The sequence below is a fragment of the Ambystoma mexicanum genome, chromosome 8, assembly GCF_040938575.1.
Source record: "Ambystoma mexicanum isolate Mex_15411 chromosome 8, UKY_AmexF1_1, whole genome shotgun sequence".
NCBI classification, from domain to species: Eukaryota; Metazoa; Chordata; class Amphibia; order Caudata; family Ambystomatidae; genus Ambystoma; species Ambystoma mexicanum.
Window position 1 is genome coordinate 1,126,361,996 of NC_090929.1, and position 13,894 is coordinate 1,126,375,889.

The window sequence follows — 13,894 nt, forward strand, 5'->3', positions numbered from 1 at the left end:
TGTCAGTGCCTAATGTCCCCCCCCGGGACAATAGGCGCGCACTGTAAACAGCTTAAAGTAAAGTACAGTAAATACAAGACTCAAAGGCTCATTTGTACACCACCACCTAAATTACGTATATATGATCCAAGTGTGTCATGAGTATATTCAACTAAATTAAGTACAGATGATCCAGATGTGTTAAGGATACAGCTACAGGATAGTGGTTGTCTACCCATTTTCCAGATAAATTTCAAATTGTGTAACAATTTACGGTCATACCGCCATTGAACGTCACCAGGTGGTGACAGGATGGTGCATAAATGTACCCTTGGCTCCTCCCACTAGGACACTGAATAGTGCAAGAGTAATGTAGAGAGGTTAGGTCAAGAAATTAAAGAATATGTCAATTCTCAGGTCTCAATTGCTTCTTTTTCATTTCTCACCAGATACAAAGGACCCAGGGCAGGCCAGAAGACAACGGATGACTAAAACCCAATGGCTATGGACTCGAGTGGGACATTTTGATCTCCTGACAGACCTTGTTAGATGTGTAAGCGGTGGCCACCCTGGCAACGAGGGAGCAACGATCAACAGGGTCAACGTAACAGATTTTCATGAACTGCAAAACAGCACGAACACTCCTGAGTTAGGGAAACATGGCCATCCTATGGTCCAACGCACACTAGCAACTAGAATAAGGACTGACACACCCATGACCAAAGTTTAATTGAGTTTCATATTATATTTTGTACACCTACAGCTGTAACACTGTTTTGTTCTTTCTCTTTTCCTCGCACATGCAGGTTGTTGCGTATGTATGCTGTTAGAATTGTGTAGGAAATTTCCTTAATGTTATCTCCCATTAGTCACCCTGCGGCCTACTCATTGAACCATTCTGAAGCGTTTCCCACTCAATTTGCCCACTATGTCAGAAAAGTCAGACACCTTAGAGCCCCTTCCCCTATATTTCCTTGCTTCCATTGAATAAAAAGCCCAAACATTTCCCCAGCTTCAATACAGTGCATATACTGTCCGACCCACATTGAGAAACCCTCAAAAAGAAGTGTCCGGGGGAGGTTTCATTTTTGCCCTTAGTGATTGTTTAGTTCGCGGAGCTTGAGCTTACTAACAAGTACTAACGTATTAACGCCTTTCTTGCGATTTTCAGGCAGGCAACTTTATCCTCTCATCAGCTGCAAGGACCCAGCAGCGTAAGTGGTTATGCGCAAGCCAATAAGCACTATTATCTTCATGATAGGACTGTTAATGATGTACGGAATAATGGGGGGTGGTCATTTAAAAATTATATGTAATAGTGAGCATTACCGCTGTATCCCCTACTAACATTCCCTAACCCAAGCAGGAAGACTTACGGTGTCAGTGGGTGAGGAAAAAGCTGCTGCGAAGTAAGGAGAGGTAAGCGCAGACACAAAGGGAGGAAACCATACACATCACACACATAGCAGAAGTAACAAACAACATGCATACATGTACAAAATTGGTAGGGACACCACTGGGGAGAGCTGTCCTGACTACTCTTTAATAACTTATGCCTTGAGAGAATTGATTACAACAGAAATTACTACAGCAGAGCACGACGCCGATGTATCTCAAAGTGTTCCAAACGTGAAGAAGATTGCAAGGGAAGACAGCAAAATTGAGATTGATGGAAAAAAAAGAAAATAAATTAGCAAATGCACCAGTGAGCAAGCTGAAAGAGAAAAGAAGAAAGAAAAAACAAAAGAGAGATGAAAAAATAAGAAAGAAAAATATGATAAGTGCCTAACAGAGTGGGACAAGATAGAGAAGATGGTGACTTGGGTGGAGAATGAAGAAGGATTTATACTGTGAAGGCACCAGCCTTATGTACCAGCACAAAAGTGAAAAGAAGTGGACAATCATGCTGGATGAAAGAAGGTTGAGACAAGTAGGGAGATTAGAGCAGGAACATCACTGCTTATGGACAACTATTGAGCATATGGATCTAAAGCTCAAGAGAAACTACCAGCAAATTGAGGAGGCGACTGTTCGTTGGTGCACATCAGCATGCCCTTGTTGGTGATCCCCAAGGAAGATGTGAAGAATGACACATTCCCCAAGATGGAAAACAACGGAAGAGGAGAAACAGACAGAGGAGTGAAAAGAGGGGGGAATTACTACTTGAGCGAGACAGAAGCAACATTGGATGATGTACCAGCATACTAAAGACTATTCAGCAGAAAACGCATGTGAACAGAGAAAGACAAGAACTGGCTAGTGTTTCCATGGTAGTGGATGCCATCATGACTAGCTGATCGATTGAAGGTGATAACAGAAGCACCAGTACCAAGCGCAGCATCATTGTGCAAGATCAAGATACATTGCAAGATGCGAGAGAACAGTAGAAGAAGAGATCGGAATGAAAATAAGAGACATGGTGAAAGGAAGAACCGGACTAAGGGAGAAGATAGCGGTGTGCAGCATGGTTACAGCAGTAATAAAGGTGGACACTACCTGTGATCCGAGGAAGTACGAAGGGAAGTGAGCGTGGTGGAACGCAGAAGGAGAACACTCCTACATGTACTGTTCATCGACAACAATGTGAACAATTATGGACACTTCAAAGAATTGACAAAGATATGAAGAATGGAAGGAGGTGAATGTTGGTTGGTGGTGTGGTCGAAAAAGTCGACCAGAGGGGGGAATGAAGAGGGAAAATCGAGATCAAACCCCTGCCCCCTCACCCCAGGCGCATATACAGAAGAACAGCAGGAAGAATAAGCAGCACACTTATCATTTGAACCAGGCCCCAGCGCACCCATGGGTGACAAATATGCTGAAAGACACCCACTTCGCCAACATTGCAACTTCCATGCTACATTAGAATCAATGCAGCAATACCATAATCTACAAAACACAAGAATCCCTGTTTAAAGGCTTGCATATGCCTATATATGAACTAACCTGATCTAATTGCACAGTGTAAAGCCATGTTTCAGGAAAATCACAGCCAAGTGAATGTGTCTCACTGAACACCAGCCGCAGTGGGGATTTGTGCTGACTTCAGCAATGCCCCTCGCAAACCCAGGAGAAGCCAAGGTTGCACAGTAAGATAAGATTACTCTCTTTGAACGACAGTGAACCCTGGGAGACAAACATTTTTAATTCTTCACAAATATGAGTAAGCCACGGCAGAACATCCAGAGCCCAGTGTTTTTCCCTGGGAACGAAAGCCATTTTCTCAAGACTCACACACCATTTGAAACATAATTGTAACAAGAATGGCTCAGCTCTGGCCAATGAACACTGAGAGCCCAAGGGCGAAAAAGCCTGTTTCAGCTAAAAGTGATGGGAACAGATTCATACTGCAACAATTTCAGAGTTAGGTAATGGGGGTGGCGCAGCTAAACCAACCCACTGACGCAAAAGTCCAATGTCCAATGTCCAATTATCAGGCTTCCTATAAGGGCTACATAGGTAACCTATCACTTAACAGCCAATTCCCTCTCTTGGGCCACCCTTTTATGCCCTCACTTGAGTTTCTCCTGGGCAGTGCATTTATAGCTGTTCAGTGCACTCCCCACTTTTTATTTACTTGGACCTCTAAGGAAAACTGCATTTCTAGTTTTCCAAGATAAGTTCAGGGCCTATGTGAGAGCCCCGCAATTTCAATAAGGAAGGCATTTTTCATGCAACTTTAAAAGTACTTCCCTTTGGCATGTGTCAAGAACTCAACGGTCTCAATAGTACCCTCTTCGACCATTTTGCAAAGCTGGGATTCTAGAGATGACCTCGTCATCGCTGGGAGAGGCCTGACTTTGTGTTTTACAGGCACGGAATTCGGTTTTAGGCACATTTTGTGAATGTAGTTTTTTATCTTGCCTGGTGTTTCCGAGAACAACAAGGGAAAGTCACTCCTCAGATCTGATGCTCCTCCTGAGGAGACAAGCAGCACTTTGTCATCGGTGCTGGGGTCTAGCCGATTACTCAGTTTGTGCTGGTCGTTCCATCCCAGCACTGTGGGACCTTCGGTCGAGAAGTAGGCTTTCGTTGTGGTGCATCTGTCCTTAAACTCGAGCTTAGCAATGATGTAGCCCAAGAGGTCCATGGTGGCTCCCCCGATGACTGAGGACTTGTGCCTGGTGCTTCTAATCTCAACCAAGTCACGTCCTACCATGTTCTTGTATGTCTGGATGGGGAGGATGGTAAGATCTGACCCTGAGTCGGCCATGACTCGTGTTTCGTTTCCGTCCACCTTTACTATGCAGCAGGGCTTCTCTCTTCTGGCACGAGATGAGTTATTATGATCATCAATTGCATATCGGCTGGTTGCTCCTCACCACTGGTTTCTCTGTCTCCTTCAATGTAGGTAACTTTCTTTTCCCACCACATGCAGGCTACAGGAACGTGACCAAAACGCCTGCACTTGGAGCACCCTTTGTTCCTTGCGGACAGTCTTTATCATTGCCCAGATGCTTGGTGCTGGCAGCCGTAACATTTTTGGGAATCTCTCTACCTGAGTCCACTTTCTTTGACATATTCTCCTGACTGCCTGTGTCTGTGCCCTTTCGATTGCACGGCCGCCATTTCGGGGGCAGGCGAGGGTCCGACTGCCTCTTTGCATCTGCTTGACGTCTCCTCCTCGGCTCTAGCTATTTGAACAGCCTTGTCCAGCTCCAGTTCCTTCTCCTGGATGAACTTATCCTGGACTTTGAGGGAATTGGTGTGAACCACCAACATGTCACATATGACCTGCTCCACATTGTTTCTGAATCCGCATAGGGCCGCCAGCTCTCTCATGCGGGTGATGTAATTGGCAACTGGCTCTGTACCTTCTTGTTGCCTTGTGTAGAACTTGAGTCTGTGCAGGACCACGTTTTCCTGGTTGGCGAACCTCTTTATCATGTGAAAAATCGCCTCCTTGTAGACGTCGTCGCCATCGCCTGTAGAGGGCTCAGACTTCAGGCCGTGAATATGCGTTGCCCTTCAACTCCCATTGCATTAAGGAGCATGGCCTTCTTCCTGGCTGGTGAATAACCTGTGCCTCCTAACGCCTCCAAGTACGTAGAAAATAACGGCTTCCATTGTTGCCAGGGTATGGCAGGCCTGCCGGTGGATTGATATGATATGATATGATATGGTATTTGTAACGCGCCTATACACAAGTGTTTCAAGGCGCGACGAGGCAGGGAGGGGGGGAAACAAGGGGAAGACAGACAAACGATCCTACTAGGCCAGGTGTCATTCAGATCGCGCAAGTGCAGAGGTAAGGGGAAAAGGAGAAAGTGCAGGGGGAGGAGGTGGGGGGAAAGTGCAGTACAAGGTAAGTAGCGTAATAAAATAATAAATAATAATAAAAGGGCCAGCTGGTGGCAAGTGCGAGGTAAGTGCAGAGCAAGTGCTGGGAAGGGGGCTGTAGGGATGCAGTGACAGTCCCACAGTGCAGGGGGAGCCAGGGAGGCAGTGCAAGTGGAGAGTGGCTGGGCCCTGGACCGAGGTCACAGAGTGGCCCAGATGCAGGTTTAGTGCAAACTTCAGTGGGGAGTTTAGCAGGTTTAGCAGGGGAGAGGGAGAGAGAAGGCAGAAGCGAAGAGGAAGGTTTTGAGGTGCTTCCGGAACCGGAGATGGTTCTCCTCAAGTTTCAGGGAGGCAGGAAGGCTGTTCCAGAGGGAGGCCCCTGCTGCGGAGAGAGATCTACCCCCAGCTCGTTGCTTCGAGAAGCGGCTGACCATGAGGGAGTTGGAGACGGATGAGCGAAGGGCTCGTGAAGGCAGATATTTAGGAAGAGAGAGTTGAAGGTATTGTGGCCCCAGGCCCCAGAAGGCCTTGTGGACAATGCAGAGGGTTTTGAACTTAATCCTCGCAGCCACTGGGAGCCAGTGAAGAGATTTCAGTCCTGGAGAGATACGGTCCCTGGGCTTGAGGCCAAGGACAAGTCTCGCAGTTCTGTTCTGGATAAGTTGCAGAGGGCGGAGAGTGGAGGCAGGCAGATTAAGATAGAGGCTGTTGGAGGAAAGCAGGAGGTGGCGTGGCGCCTTGCATGGTTGCAGCGCAGGTTTTTTCTGGTCCTCGTTGCCAATTATGTGGTGGCCTCAAAGAGCACAGGACACTGGATTGGGGTTGAGGCATTTATTGAGACACCTTAAACATACAGGGCATGGGTCATGTGCTCACAGTTCAGTCTCAATTGATCGGTGCTGTTGATTTCACTACACTGTTTACCCAGTAGCTGGTCCCAACAACTTCTCACTAGATCCCCCACAAGGCTTACCATCCCTCAGCCATGGTATTATGCTCTGTAAGTGATGGAACCTGCTTGTCTTTACAGGCTGCCCTTCAGGGGTGTGCTCACTGCTTGTAGTGAGGAGCACTGGGGCACGACTGTCCTACTGGTCCCTTGTTCTGTGTTTGCCATGCTTCCATCTTCCTACGCACTTCTCACGCATAATCTCGTGAGATCTTGGGCTCCCGAGATCTCACTTGGCAGGTCCTCGCAAACCTCTTCTTGTTTTGCCCCTAGTCAAGTGCCCGAGTGAGTGAGTGAGTGAGTAAGTGAGTGAGTGAGTGAGTGTGATCACTTGCTTTGTGCATACTGTGGGTACACATGCCTCATGACACTGATCTTTTCTGCACTGGTGACCCCCGGTGGACAAGTGGCTGAAGAGGCAGGGTTTCAGAAGGGATGTGAAGCCCAAGAAAATAGGTCCAAGTCTGATGGGAGTGGAACGTTTGTTCCAGTGGTGAGGGTCTCAGAATAAATCTTCTTCCCCCTTGCAAGAAGCAATGAAAATCAGCGGTGGTGAGAAAGACTTTGATACTGGAATGTAGCTGTCACAAGGGAATGAGAGGGGTGAATTTGACGCACCCAAAAATAGGTGCTGAGCCATGAAGACATTTGTGGATCAAACATAGTGTCTTCAAAATAATTATTTGGGGAACCATGGTATTTTGCGTGAGCTGGAACTGTGTAATGGCAAAAGCCTGCAAGCCACTAGAGAGAGATGGTGCAAGCAGGATGTAACTAGTTGTCTCAAAGTGTTGGCTATAATGAACTTGAGGGGAAATTGAAGAATTAATTTGAATTGCCTTATATGGAACAGACAGGGTTTTGTGGTGTTGTTGGTTTGTGGAAAGTGGGTCATGGTTGATTTTATCCAGATGTGGAGGGTGGAATCGAGCTGAAAAATTGATCTATGTCTGCAGAATCCTGCCGCAAAGCATGTTGCGCAGCCTTTTGTGACACAGGCTTTCAAGTTCACTGTATTTAGATCACAAATGAGAAAAAAGGAGGTCAAAGGTAGAAAAGCCTCTGGATTTTTGGTCCATCTAGGAAAGCCCAGTAAAATGACCCTGGCAGTTTGGTATCTCCTAGTGCAGGGAATTGAGATCTCTAATCCACAATATGAATCGCAGGTTTTGTGCTGTTGGCATTCGATTGATAGGCCGCCTGAATGTTTTGTAGCACTGAGGGAGGAGAGGCAGGTAGTAGCAGTAATCATCTTCATTTTGAAATATATACTTTATCATAAAAGATGCAATAGTTAAAATATGTAAAACGTTATACAAAAGTACGCAATTTATGAGATCACAGATGTTAAAGGTTGAAGTATGTTGGTATTTATTCATATAGCTATGACTAAAATGCCTCAATAATTCAAGGTTTGACAAGCTTTTCCTAATATTAAAAGCCTTCAACAGTAATAGTGTAAATGCATTTGTGGTTGCAACATTCATAGCAGATTATAGAAACAAAAGTGTCGGACAGATTTCTGAAATCCCAGAATTCCCTGGACATGGCAATAGATAACATCCCCTTAGGGTATATAAAGGGAGCATACAAAATAAATGTTGTGCAGTTTCATGAGTCAAGACATCACATGAGCAGCAAGGGATTAGATCCTCAATGTTCCCACATTTTGCGCATCGTGATCGAGATTTGGTGACCTATTGTGAGCTTTCTCATGGCACACTCTACATCCATCTACATCTACATACATGTATGTCTAGATGCATCTAATCTAATAGAGCTTTTAAGAGAAACACGAGTTGGCATAGTACGCGTGATCGATGGGGGCAAATGACGCAGTGGAATTGTAACCAAGAAATTGGACTTTGTCCTTAGTTGGATAAGGAAACAGAACAGGAGGAAATAGAAACGTTCTGTTACTTTTCTAGAAGCACAACATCTAATGAGTAAAACACAATAAAACGGAGGTTTGTTAAAATCATAAGCACAATGTGGGTTATGGTATACACAGTTGTTTAATTTAAAACAGACACACACAGGTGCTGTGTCAGAACAAACCAAGTTGCAGCTCTGGGCACAATTGAAGAATACAATAGAATAATTAGGCAACAAACAAATTCCAGCGCAACACAGTTTCTAAGGGTACCTGCACTTATTATAAGAATCATCGAAAATCATCCTTTTAAATGTCAGGGTTGCCACTGACCCAATTTTGGCCCAAAGCAAATCTAGTATTATCTTGTCATGCTAAAAAATCAAGACCTATTTCCAAATTCGTAGGCTACAGCAGGTAGATTGAGGGAGATGGAGTATTAGTCTGAGAAATATATTCTTTTTAGATTGAAGAGGGGTTGCTGGGGAATATCCTCAGACCCCAACTTCAAACATGGTACATCTGTGTTCCATAAGCATAGGGTTGACACTGGTATGCTATGAATCAGATGTGTTTTAATTATTATGTGAAACTTCAGCCACCATACCCCAACTCAGGGAAGGCTTCTGTTTATAGATTACAATTCCGCCAGGCTGAGGGTTTCATTATATTTATGCAGTTTTAGAACAGACGAGCATATCTTAAATGCAGCTCCTGTGCTGCAGTGACCTTGCTGGTGGTGCATGTCAGGGGACTGGCAAAGCAGTGTGCATGTGTCACTCTGCTTTTCGTATGGAGTTTGGAGAAACGGGGGCTCTGGTTAGCAGGCCACCATTTCTGAGATAGAATTGCCAGTATAATTTTATGAATTAATAAATATCACAACAGCCGGGCCTTCTACACCCTTGACTGATGGCAATCCTTCACAACTTCCACAAACGGAATAACCAGTGAGAGTCAGAACAGGAGCCTCTTCCTCAGCAGTGGGGGTTATATCATTATTGGACACCCTTTTTTGGGGTCAGTCTACCTCTTCCAGTGAGGAAAGAACTTCAAGTCTATTTCTGGCAGTCGGAATAAATAGACCCATTCTCATGTTATGTTTTTAAGTTTCCCCTCCTTAAAATACCAGGAATGACCGCTTCCCTGTCTCAGGGAGATACTATTATTCACTGGCAGAGGGTTAAAGAAAATGGTAGAATTGTGATTCCAGCTCCACTTACTGGATTCCGATTAATCTTCATAGCCCATCAGGCAATATTTACTGATCGAAATGTAATGTAATATATTCTCCTCGAATGTATCCAGGCCTAACCCACGTTGTCTGTCTTGCCATTAAAATGGCAGAGATGTTTAACTCCATATTTCCTAGTGGATGTGTCAGCCAATTGTATGTCCCATTCATTAAGGAAAAATACATTCTCAACTGGGTATTCCCCCATATTGATTCATTAGCCAAAACAATTACCAAAGTGGTGGCCTGCCCTGAAGTGGTTAGTGTAGTGCAGAACTTTTGGGCCAAAGGGGTCCTAGATGGACCTGCTGAGTTCTGTCCGAAAGACCCGATTGGAACCATTGGGCAGCCAACAGGGAGAATTGGGCCAGGGAAGTTTACCTGCTAAAGTACTCATTGGGGTCTAGGGTGCTGAAAGCCTTGGATACACCCAGAAGGCAAATAAAGGAGACAATGCCATCACCTATGGCCTGGAGGACCTTCTCTCACCTGCCCAAGAGTGCTTCTTCAGCCCTTCACTAGGCTGGTACCCTGTCTGAAAATTGTCTAATATGGAGAGTAAGGCAATATGATTCTGGGGTGTGTGGGAGGAAATGTCTTCTAAAGCTTTAACCAGGATTGGTGATGATGGGCCTATATCGCTCGATGGTGCATACAGGTCCTTTTCAGCGATGGCCGCACACCGGCCTGATTGCAGCCAATACCGAAGACAGCCTATGTTAAATGTTAAATGTTTTTTTTTTTAAAACTCTTTTTATTAGTGGTCACAGAGATACATAGCACAGTCACATTGTTACCACAGTACAGAAACGTCAAATAAAATACATATCATTCAGGTATCAGGTTACACAGTGCCATCATCCTCTGAGATCATGTCACATAAGTACATTCTGAAGGGTCCCCACATGTCTTTAGGCCTACTCGTCGATGGGCGTGTGAGGACAAACTGCACTTCAGCTTCGTTAACATATGTCAGTTCCTTAAGAAAATGTTTCTTGTTGGGCGGTCCAGTACTCTTCCACTGTTGTAAAATGCATTTTTTAGCCACTGCACATGAAACATTAAACAATCTTCTGACCCTCTCAGGGCATTTGCCTATGTCTCCAAACAAATATTTCTGCGGGGTTAGTGCAGGGGGAACTTGTGTGATTTCTTCTAACATCTCTGCCACCTCCTTCCAGAAACCTGCTACTATCGGTCACCCCCAATACATATGAAATGCACCAGAACCACCTGCTTTGCATTTGGGACATTCTCTGGACCCATCCGGCGCAAACTGTGCTATTTTGGCTGGAGTATAGTGTAGTCTATTTACAATTTTGAACTGAATTAGACGCAGGCCAGCATTCAGGGAGACTCGTTTGGTGAGTGAACAGTATCTTAAATGTTAAATGTTAAAGGTATTTGTACCGCGCACCATCACCAACGGAGTTGGTCCCCAGGCGCTCTGGCAGATCTGCAAACGAGAAGGTGGGATGTGTTAGTGAGGTGAAGAGGGAGTAGGATAGTGAGAGGAGTGGTGTTCTGTTGATTGATTGATATTTTATTTCTGTTGCGCTCGTACACAAGTGTTTCAGAGCACGTTGGCAGCTTCAACTCGGTATACACCGGGTGCTGAGCTTTGGTGCGAGTATTGGATCGATGTCAGTCCTCGTGTGCTGTTGGTGCGGCTTATGTGTTGTTGCAGTGTTGTGAAGTGCGTGCGGGTTGTTGTGCGAGAGATGATTGTGTGAGTTTTTTGAATGAGTTAAGTATGCAGAGATGTTAAGCATTTTTGGTTAGTGGATTATATGATATTTAACATGCTAACATTCACGATCCTGTCTAGATACGACGCAGCCTGATGTTCACAGTTCTATCTAAGTGTGGCCCTTGCTAACCTTCACAATTCCATCTATATGTGGCACATGCTAACATTTACATTCACAATCCTGTGTAGATGCGGCGCAGGCTTATGTTCACGATTCTAAGCGTGGCACTTGCTAACCTTAACAATTCCATTTATATGTATGCTGAAGGGAGCAGAGAACCTCTCTAGGGAAACGACTACAACTGTGTTCTACCCAGCATTTGGTGGTCAATCTCTTCATTTCTCTGGCTGAAATTTTAAAACGTAACATTTCCACTGATACTTTTCGGCCACTTGAGTGAAAACGGATGGGGATGTGTCCTTGAGACAACTGCAGGCACTTGCATTCATTCGCACCCTTGGTGAATTGTGGAAAAAAACTGCTGCAGCAGTACACTCACCATCCTACAGTTGTGGTAAACTGCACACAGTGGCCAATGGGCTCGCACTTTCTGCGGGCCTCATCTAAAATCGGTTCTGTGTAATTCAATCCCTGGAATAGAACCCTTTTCAAAGCAGCCTTTATTCCCTGATGTCAAAAAGCAATTCCCATATCTTGAAAGACTGGCTTTACTTGCTAACCCAACTCCAGTCCTAGGTGGACGTGATGAACGATATTCAGGGGGCAATCAGAAATAAATATTGTTTAAAAATTAATATATATATATATATATATATATATTCAGTGAAAAAACTTTGTTAAAAGGGACGTTATGGTTAAGTTGCGCTACTAAAAACCTATCAAATTCAGTAAAAAAACTTTGTTAAAGGGACGTTATGGTTCAAAGTAAAACCGAAAAACCCCTGAAATTCGGCAGTTATGGTAAAATAAGCAACCATAACTCGCGCCACCGGGCACTGCTAACACTAACAAGGGGACATCAAAGATGACATCACAAATGTCATTGATGACATCACTGATGACATCACATGTGCATTTACTTTTCATGAAAACTCTGTAGGAGGGATTCTTATAATGTTGACCAAAAAGTGTCAAGGATCATTTGAACAAATATCATGAGCTAATTAGTGCATTAAGCAATGCATTGATATAAATAGCATTCTATTATGAAGTTCTATCCAGTATACTAAGCAATTCATGCAGAAACTTAGGCAGTGTGTGCAGTATACATGATGAAGGTGCAATATTCATAATCTTGCCATGTAGAATAATGAAATGATAACTGCTTTCTTATAAGAGTTTTGCGTACAGTGAAACATGCAATAAGTAGCTAATAAAACCCACTTAATGCATAATTACACTTAATACAGACAAAACACAAAGAGACAACAACACATACAAATATGAGTATATACAGGGACAGAGAAGTAAGAAAAAAAGCAGAAGTAGTAGCAGAAAGAGTTCATAATCTAACTGATTATCTTTATGCAGAGAAATTATTGCTCTGTTTCAAAGCTGCTACTTACTGTATGTATGTGTATGAAATGATGTCAGTGAACCCTAAGGAAAGGAGTGTGAGTACAATGTATACAAATATGAGCATTTACAGGGAAGGTATAGTAATAAAAATAAAACTATGAGAAAATGCTGATAACTCTAATGATTATCTTCATGCACAGAAAGGATTGCTCTCTTTCAAACCTGTGTCTTCCGCTATATATATGTTTCATATGATATGACTTGAACCTAAGTCTACAAATACAGTACCTTTTCAATTTTTACTTCCTGGCTGTTACTGAAGAAAACTATGTGGCTTAGATATGTCAGTAAAGGAAAAAAAGGGAGAGCCAGCCATGTGATGTCATCAGTGATATCATCAATGACATTTGTGATGTCATCTTTGATGTCCTGGGTGTTAGTGTTAGCAGTGCACGGTGGCGCGTGTTATGGTTGCTTATCTTACCATAACTGCCGAATTTCAGGGGTTTTTCGGTTTTACTTTGAACCATAAATTCCCTTTAACAAAGTTTTTTTACTGAATTTGATAGGTTTTTAGTAGCGCAACTTAACCATAACGTCCCTTTTAACAACGTTTTTTCACTGAATTTCATAGGTTTTTAGTAGCGCAACTTAACCATAACATCCCTTTAACAAAGTTTTTTTACTGAATATCAGATGTTTTTAGTAGCACAACTTAACCATAATATCCCTGACTTTATATACATGTAACATACAACATACTGAACCCCTAGCTAGTAATTTCGGTGTACGCAGACTACCGCCATGTCCGCGGACATATCGAAAATCTGAGAGTGGTGAATGTAAATTTAAATAGTGTGCCCTATTTCCCCTTTGAGGTTGGCTCTGAAAAGAGCCGTTTTTTTTGCAGATGCTTGACAGACACCTGTTATTTTGTATTTTTTTTTATTTTTCTTACTTTACTCCTAAAATCTTCACATAACCTTCTCCAAAGCAACCCTTACATTCCAAAACAGAATGGCATTTCCCATAAAAGATAAGGAAATGCCATCTTCTTTAAAATAAACAGCATTACTGGAATCAATATTCTCATTATTACAGAAGAACATACCAACTCTAAGCATGAAGGCACACATGCCTCGGTTGATTACATGCATAGCATTGTTTTGCTGAGGAAAAACACTGAATTATTGTCCCATATTGCCCTAGGTACTAATCCAGAAAAAATTACTTTGGCATTTGGAAGGATGTTCGTTACTGCTTGAACCAAGTGTTCCAAATCTGCCAACAAAGTAGGGGCACTGACATAGCCCAAATGGAAAGCACCATAGTGCAAAATTACCACATGG